The sequence below is a fragment of the Pongo pygmaeus genome, chromosome 17, assembly GCF_028885625.2.
Source record: "Pongo pygmaeus isolate AG05252 chromosome 17, NHGRI_mPonPyg2-v2.0_pri, whole genome shotgun sequence".
NCBI classification, from domain to species: domain Eukaryota; kingdom Metazoa; phylum Chordata; class Mammalia; order Primates; family Hominidae; genus Pongo; species Pongo pygmaeus.
In genome coordinates, this window is record NC_072390.2 from 48,962,082 (window position 1) to 48,971,871 (window position 9,790).

Sequence of the window (9,790 nt, forward strand, 5' to 3'; positions counted from 1 at the left end):
CTGCCTATAGGCATTTACAATTAACATTTTGTCTAGATCTTTCCAGAGAGTTTCCTATATATATGGCTATCTACATATTTACTTTTTCTAATAAACACAGAAGTCTTTTTGGTATAAACTACTTAATAACAATATATTGCAATTTTCTTAGCATATAAATATTGATTTACAAAAATTATTTTAATAGCATTATACCATTAGATTATTGAATTAGTCCATTCTTACACTGCTGTGAAGAAATGCCTGAGACCAGGTAATATATAAAGAACAGAGATTTAATTGACTCACAGTTCCACCTGGCTGGGGAGGCCTCAAGAAATTTACAGTCATGGCAGAAGGTAAAGGAGAAGCAGGCACCTTCTTCATAGGGTGGCAAGACACAGTAATGCAAACAAGAGAAATTCCAGATGCTTATAAACCCATCAGATACCATGAGATTCACTCACTTTAAGGAGAATAACATGTGAGAAACCAGCCCCATGATTCCATTATCTCCACTTGTTCTGCCTTCAACACTTGGGGGTTATGGGAGCTACAATTGAAGATGAGATTTGGGTGGGGACATAAAGACTAACCATATTATTCTGCCCCAGCCCTTCCCAAATCTCATGTTCTCATATTTCAAAACACAATCATACATTCCCAACAGTTCCCCAAAGTCTTAACTCATTTCAGCATTAACTCAAAAGTCCACAGTCCAAAGTCTCACCTGAGACAAAAGCAAGTCCCTTCTGCCCATGAGTCTGTGAAATCAAAAGCAAGTTAGTTACTTCTAGATACAATGGGGGTACAGGCATTGTGTAGATACATCCTTTCCGAATGGGAAAAATTGGCCAAAACAAAAGGGTTATAGGCACCATGCAAGTTCAAAATCCAACAGGGTAGTCATTATACCTTAAAGTTCCAAAATGATCTCCTTTGACTCCATGTCTCACATCCAGGTCATGCTGATGCAAGGGGTGGGCTCTCACAGCCTTGGGAAGCTCTGCTCCTGTGGCTTTGCAGGGAACAGCCCCTCTCCTGGCTGGTTTCCTGGGCTAGCATTGAGTGCCTGTGGCTTTTCCAGGTGCATGGTGCAAGCTGTTGATGGAACTACCGTTTGGGGTCCGGAGGACAATGGCCCTCTTCTCACAACTCCATTAGGCAGTTCCCCAGTGAGGACATTGTGTGGGCCTCCAATCCCACATTTTCCTTCTGCACTGCCCTAGTAGAAGTTCTCCATGAGGGCTCTGCCCTTGCAGTTAACCTCTGCCTGGACATCCAGACATTTCCATACAGCCTCTGAAATCTAGGCAGGGATTCCCAAACCTCAGTTCTTGCTTTTTGTATATCTGCAGGACAAACACCACATGGAAGCTGCCAACGCTCGGGGCTTGTACCCTCTGAAGCAATGGCCTAAGCTGTACCTTCACTCCTTTTAGCCATGGCTGGAGTGGCTGGGATGCAAGGCACCAAGTCCTAAGGCTGCACACAGAAGGGGGGCCTTGGACCTAGCCCACAAAAGCATTTTTCTCTCCTAGGCCTCCAGGCTTGTGGTGAGAGGAGCTACCGTGAAGTCCTCTGACATGCCCTGGAGGCACTTTCCCCATTGTGTTGACAATGAACATTTGGCTCCTCATTACTTACGGAAATTTATGCAGTGGGCTTGAATTTATCCCCCCCAAAATTAGTTTTTCTTTTCTACTGCATTGTCAGGATACAAATTTTCCAAAATTTTGTGCTCTGTCACCTCTCGAACACTTTGCTGCTTAGAAATTTCTTCCACCAGATACCTTAAATTATCTCTCTCAAGTTCAAAGTTCCACAGATTTCTAGGGCAGGGGCAAAATGCTACCAGTCTCTTTGTGAAAGCATAGCAAGAGTCACCTTATTCCTTTTCCCAATAAGTTCCTCATATCCATCAAAGACCATCTCAGTCTGGACTTCATTGTCCATATCACTATCAGAATTGTGGTCAAAGCCATTCAACAATTCTCTAGGAAGTTCCAAACTTTCCCACATCTTTCTGTCTTCTTCTGAGCCCTCCAAGTCTCTAGGAAGTTCAAAACTTTCACACATTTTCTTGTCTTCTGAGCCCTCCAAAATGTTCTAACTTCTGCCTGTTACCCAGGTCCAAAGTTGCTTCCACATTTTGGGGTATCCTTATAGCAGCACCCCACTCCTGTTACCAATTTACTGTATTAGTTTGTTGTCACACTGCTATGAAGAAATACCTAAGACTGGGAAATTTATATTAAAAAAAGGTTTAATTGGCTCCATTCTGCATGGCCAGGGAGACCTCAGGAAACTTACTATCATGGCAGAAGGCACCTCTTCACAGGGTGGCAGGAGAGAGAATGAGTGCCAGCAGAGGAAATGCAAGAAGCTTATAAAACCATCAGATCTCATGAGAATTCACTATCCCGAGAACAGCATGGGGGAAACTGCTCCCATGACCCAATTACTTCCTACCAGGTCCCTCCCAGGACACATGGGGATCACAGGATTACAATTTAAGATGAGATTTGGGTGGGGACACAAAGCCAAACCATGTCAATTGTATAATATGTAACATGTTATATAATACATAATATGCAGTTTGTAATCTATAAATATAAAATTTTGATAAAAGTAAATAAATTTTAAAACCTATAAGTAAAACTTTAATTTAAATAAATGTTTCCCAACTTCAATATTAACTATTAGAGGACTGTTTAAATTTTACCTGGTTTCTCAGTTACCCACATCTGCAAATCAAGTCTTCAGATAATTATGTAATCTCTGGGAATAGTTACCTTCTCTTTCTGCTTCATCTGTTGTTGGGGAACATTACTCGCTTTGAATTCTATACCTGCCCATTTATCCTCATTATTAAGAATATTTAGTGTTTTCCCCTTTGTTCCTTCATTTAGCAAATATTTATTGATCCCCTAAAGTACTATAACATTGCCATTACATTTCTTTTTGAAAATTGATGAGGCTTTTTAATTTGCAAATTACACTGGAGAATCTTCTGTTTCCCCCCTCCTGTTGACATTATATTTTACCTACTTTCTCCAGTTATCCTAGGAATACCCTAGTAAGCAAAGAAGCATATAAATGATGATAGTTTAGAGAGGGGGTTAAAAAGGAACAGTGATAATGACAAATAGGCTAAACAGGGTGAAAATAAAAATCAAGTAACTGGAAAAAAAAAAACTAAGTAAAAGGAGGTAAAGCAATACCCATTTACATGAATAGTCATTTTTTCACCCAAATATCTTCTTTGACTATCTGATATATGCTGCACTGTGTGATGCATCAAAAAAAGAAACATCAAAAAAGAGATTTAAATTATCAAAAAGAGTCAAGTGTAAATTATAGAGTTGAAAAGTCCAATAACTGAAATAATAAATTCACTAGTGGGGCCCAACAGTAGATTTAACTGGGCAGAAGAATTAATGAAGTTGAACCAACAAGACCTAACAGGCAATACAGAACACTCCACTCATAGCAACAGAATATACATTCTTCTTGAGAGCACATAAAATATTCTCCAGGACAGACCACATGCTAGGTCATAAAAGAAACCTCAATACATTTCAAAGGACAAACAAAATACAAAGTATTTTCTCTAAATACAATAGAATAAATTTATAAATCAATAGCATAAAAAATTGAGAACTCACAAATATGTATAAATTAAACAACACACACCTACATAATCAATGCATCAAAGGAGAAATGAAAAAGCAAAATCAGAAAATCCTTTGAAATGAATGAAAACCAAGATACAACATACAAAAATTTATGGAATGCACCAACACAGTGTTTAGAGGAAAATTTATAGCTGCAAATGCCTATGTTGTATTAAGAAAGAAGATCTCAAAAAATAAAAAGTCATCCAGCTTGGAAAGAAAAAAGTAAAACTATTCTATCTGCATATGACATGTGCCACATAAAGAAATCCTAAAAAATCCACTGAAAAAGTATTAGAACAAATTAGCAAGTCCACCAAGTTAGCAGGGTGTAAGATCAGTGTATGAATATTAGTTGTATTTCTATACCCTTGCAAAGAACAATCTGAAAATGAAATTTGAAAGACAATCCCACTTCCAACAGCATCAAAAAGCATAAAATATTTAGAAATAAATTTAACAAAGGAAATGTAAAATGAATACTCAAAAAAACTACAGAACATTGTTGAAAGAAATTAAGGAACATCTGAATAATTCAGAAAATGTCCTGTATTCATGGATCAGAAGACTATTTTAAGATGGTAATACTCCCTAAACTGATCTACAGATTCAGTGTAATCACCATCAGAATACCAGATGACTTCTTTGTAGAAATTGACAAACTGATTCTAAAACTCATATGGAATTGCAAAGAACTGAGAATAGCTGACAGAATTTTGAAAAAAAAAAGTAGAAAGATTCACAATTTTTTAAATTTCAAAACTTACTAGAAAGCCACAGTAATCAAGACTGTGGTAGCTGCATGAGGATAGACATATAATTCAATGGAATAAAATTGAAAGTCCAGAAATAAACCCAAACATCTATGGTCAACTGATTTTTGGCAAGACGCTAAGACCATCCAATGGTCTCTTTTCAACAATTGGCGCTGGGACAACTGGATCGCCACATACAAATGAATTAATTGGCACCCTTACCTCAAACTATATACAAAAATTAACTCAAAATGGATCAAAGAATGACGTAAGAACTAAACTGTAAAATTCTTAGGAGAAACCATAGTAGTAAATCTTGATGACTATGTATTCAGCAAAGGATTTCTGGATGTAACACAAAAACCAAAAACAACAAAAGAAAAAAATAACTTGGACTTTATCAAAATTAAAAATTTTTGTGCTTCAAAGGACACAGTTTAAAAAGTACAAAGACAGCCCACAAAATGGGAGAAAATATTTGCAAATCATGTACCTGAAAAGGGACTAGTATCCAAAATTTATCAAGAAATCTTCTATCTCAATAATAAAAAGACAACTCAATTTCAAAATGGTCAAAAGACATACTAGACATTTCCTCCAAAAAAGATATACAAGTGGCACATAAGCACATGAAAAGATGGTTCATATCATTAGTCATTAGCAAAATGCAAATCAAAACCACGGTGAGATATGACTCATACCTACTAGGATGGCTAGGCTCCAAAAGTCACATAACAACAAATAGTGGTGAGGATGTAGAGAAATCAATAACTTTTTCGCTGCTGGTGGTAATATAAATGGTACAGCCACTTTGGAAAGCAGTCTGGTAGTTCCTCAGATGATTAAACATAGACTTAACACATAATCCAGCAATTCCACTCCTAGGTACATACCCTAGAAAAATGAAAACATATGTCCATGCAAAAAACTTGTGCACAAATGTTTATAGTAGCATTATTTTTACTAGCCAAAAGGTTAAAACAATCCAAATGCCCATCAATCAACAAAATGTGATATAGACTTTAAATATAATATTGTCTGGCCATAAAAATGAAGGAAGTATTATACATGCTACAACATGGATGGACCTTGAAAACATTATGCTATGTTAAAGAAGCCAGTCACAAAAGACGACATACTATATGATTCCATTCATATAAAGTGTCCAGAACAGAGAAATCTACAAAGACAGAAATTAATTTTGTGGTTACTTAGGGCTGGAGAGAGCAGGATAATTAGGTAATTAGAGGGATAATAGTTAAAGGCCAGGAGGTTTCTTTCTGAGGTTATGAAAATGTTCTAAAATTGACTGTGGGAATGATCACACATCATTGAATACTTAATGAGTGAATTATAAGGCATTTAAGTTAGATTTCAATAGAGCCATTTAAAAATATACATATATATCATCTGAATTATGGAAAATAGCCCTTCTTTTCAGAACAAGCAAAGTTTTTAAATTCTGTGATTTCTTTATTTCTATTTTTAATATTTTTACTGAGAGAAAAATTAACTGCATTAGTGTATAGTTTGATACATGCTTATTATTGTAATATTCATGTGTCTGCCACCCAGATAGGAAACAGAACAGTTCCATTACCCTAGCATGCACATTTTTCCTCCTTTCCAGATTTACTCCCTTCTAAAGTAACCCCTATTTTGACTGTAATTCGAGATCAGTTTTGCCACCTTTTAAGTTTCACATATATGTTCTCCCTTTTATCTGGCTTCTTTTGCTCAACATTAGTTTCCTAAGACTTGTTCATGTGTAACAGTCATTTATTCTTCTTTGTTTTTATTACCTAAAGCCCATAATTTACTCAGCTTTTCTTGATTTTTACCTAATGTCCTTTTTCAGTTCTAGGATCCCATCAAGGGAACCACACTATGCTCATTATACCTCTTTAGGCTTGTTTGTGGCTGTGTCAGCTTTCTAAACTTACCTTGGTTTTAACGACCTTAACAGTTTTAAGGAGTACTGGTCAGACATTTTGTAGGATGCGTCTCTACTGAAATTTATCTGATGTTTTTCTCATAATTAGATAGTAATTATGAGGTTTCAGAAGGAAAGCCACAATGGTCAGGTGCAATTTTCATCTGATCTTACCAAGAGTAAATATAATCACATAATTTGTCACTCTTGATACTAATGTTGAGCACCTAGCTGAAGTAGTCTTTGTTAAATTTCTCCATTGTAAAGTTACTTTCCCCCCATTTCCATACTATACTTTTTGTCAGGGAATTACTCTATATGCACATACTAAAAGAATGGGAAGTTATGCTCTGCCTCCTTGAGGATGGGCTAGCTATATAAATTACTTGGAATTCTCCTCTACAGGAGCTGTTTCCCCTAATTTATCTATTTACTTATTTAATCATTTATATCAGCACAGAGTCTGTATATTTACTTTATACTCTGGACTTCAATCCAGTATTTTTTTTGCTCAAACTGTTTCAACTCCTGTGTCTCTTTGACATTCTCCCATGAATTTTTATTTTGCTTTTTTCTTTTCTTTTTGAGGATTTCTTTTTTTAAAAAAAACTTCGACTTTTATTTTAGGTACAGGGGTAAATGTTCAGGTTTGTTACGTTGCACCCAGGTAGTGAGCATTGTGCCCAATAGGTAGTCTTTCAATCCATGTCCCCTTTTCTCCATCCCCCCATAGTAGTGTCCCCAGTGTCTATTGTTCTCATTTTACTGTCCATGTATGTTCAATGTTTAGCTCCCACTTAAAAGTGAGAACATTTATTATTTGGTTTTCTGTTCCTGAGTTAATTTGCCTAGGATTATTGGCCTCCAGCTCCATCCATTATGCTGCAAAGGACACGATTTCATTTGTTTATGACTGTGTAGTATTTCATGGTGTACATATACTACATTTTCTTTATCCAGTCCATCATTGATGGGTACCTAGGTTGATTCCATGTTGTGATGGCTAATATTGAGTGTCAACTTGATTGGATTGAAGGATGCAGAGTATTATTCCTGTATGTGTCTGTGAGGGTGCTGCCAAAGGAGATTAACGTTTGAGTTAGTGGACTGGCAGAGGCAGATCCACCCTCAATCTGAGTAGGCATCATCTAATGAGCTGCCAGTGTGGCTAGAATAAAGCAGGGAGAAGAAAGTGGAATGAGAAGACTTGCTGAGTCTTCCAGCCTTCATCTTTCTCCCTTGCTGGATGCTTCCTGCCTTCAAACATCAGACTCCAAGTTCTTCAGCTTTTGAACTCTTGGACTTGCACCAGTGAGTTGCCAAGGGCTCTCAGGCCTTCGGCCACAGACTGAAGGCTACACTGTCAGCTTCCCTACTTTTGAGGTTTGGGGACTTGGACTGGCTACCTTGCTCCTCAGCTTGCAGATGGCCTATTGTGGGACTTCACCTTGTGATAGTGTGAGTCAATTCTCCTAATTCTCCTAATTTGTGTTGTCTCTGATTTCTTTCCTAATAAACTCCCCTTCATATATACATACATCCTATTAGTTCTGTCCCTTTAGAGAACCTTGACTAACACACATGTGTTCATTATTTGAATAGCATGGCAATGAACACATGAGTGCATGTGTCTTTTTGGTATAATTATCTATTTTTCTTTGGGTATATACCCAGTAACGGGATTGCTGGGTCAAGTTGTAGCTCTGTTTTAAGTTCTTTGAGAAATCTCCAACCTGCTTTCCACAGTAGCCGAACTAATTTACATTCCCACCTTTTCTCTGCAGCCTAATCAGCATCTGCTGTTTTTTGACTTTTTAATAATAGCCATTCTGACTGGTGTGAGATGGTATCTCATGGTGGTTTTGATTTGCATTTCTGTAATGATTAGTGATGATGAGCATCTTTTCATGTTTATTGGCCACTTTTATATTTTATTTTGAGAAGTGTCTGTTCATGTCTTTTGCCCACTTTTTAATTGGTTATTTGTTTTTTGCTCGTTGATTTGTTTAAAGTCCTTACAGATTCTGGATATTAAACATTTTCAGATACCTAGTTTGCAAATATTATATCCCATTCTGTAGGTTGTCTGTTTACTCTGTTGATAGTTTCTTTGCTGTGAAGAAGCTCTTTAGTTTAATTAGGTCACACTTGTCAATTTTTGTTTTCATTGCAATTACTTTTGGGGACTTAGCTAAAAATTATTTGGCAAGGCTGATGTTGAGAAGAATATTTCTTAGGTCTTTTTCTCGGATTTTTATTCTTTCAGGTCTTACATTTAAATCTTTAATCCATCATTAGTTAATTTTTGTACATGCTGAAAGGTAAGGATCCAGTTTCATTCTCCATATGGCTAGCCATTATGCCAGAACCATTTATTTTATAAGCAGTCCTTTTCCCGTTGCTTGTATTTGTCGGCCTTGTTGAAGATCAAATGGTTGTAGGTGTGTGGCTTCATTTCCAAATTTTCTATTCTGTTCCATTGGTCTATGTGTCTGTTTTTGTACCGGTACCACGCTGTTTTGGTTACTGTAGCCTGTAGTATAGTTTGAAGTAGGATAGTGTGATATCTTTGCTTTATTCTTTTTGCTTGGGATTGCTTTGGCTATTTAGGATATTTTTTGGTTTCACATGAATTTTTAAACAGTATTTTTTTCTAATTCTGTCAAGAATGACATTGGTAGTTTAAAAGGTATAGCATTAAATCTGTAAAGTGCTTTAAGTAGTATGACCATTTTAATTATATTGATTCTTCCAAACCATGAGCATGGAATGTTTTTTCCATTTATTTCTGTTGTCTCTGATTTCTTTCAGCAATATTTTATAGTTCTCCTTTTAGAGATCTTTTACCCCCTCGGTTAGCTGTATTCCTAGATATTTCATTTTCTTTGTGGCTATTGTAAATGGGGTTGTGTTCTTGATTTGACTCAGCCTAGATGTTATTGGTGTATAGAAATGTTACTGATTTGTTTACATTGATTTTGTATCCTGAAAAATTGCTAAAATCATTAATAAGTTCTAGTAGCCTTTTGGTAGAGTCTTTAGGGTTTTGTAAGCATAGAATCATATCGTCAGTGAACAGACATAGTTTGACTTCTTTTCTTTACTTTCTGGCACAATAAGAAGTTCCAGGCTCATCTCATATATTTCCACCTCCAGTCCTAGAATCAGCCATTTCTCCAAGGATTCCTGGATCCTTTTATTGGATAATGGTATTAAAAGTGAAGATCTGAGTGCTAGATATGTCCATTGTAACTCGGGTGCCATTAATTCTAGTCCCTGTCAGCTGACAGAGCAGGGAAATATATGGTTGTATACTAACCCATGTGTACATACATATCCATAAATATGTATATATGTAAGCATCTGTATTAGTTTCTTGTTGCTTCTGTAACACACTGCCAAAAATCTAAACGCCAAAAATGTATTATCTTTCTAGTTCTGGAGGC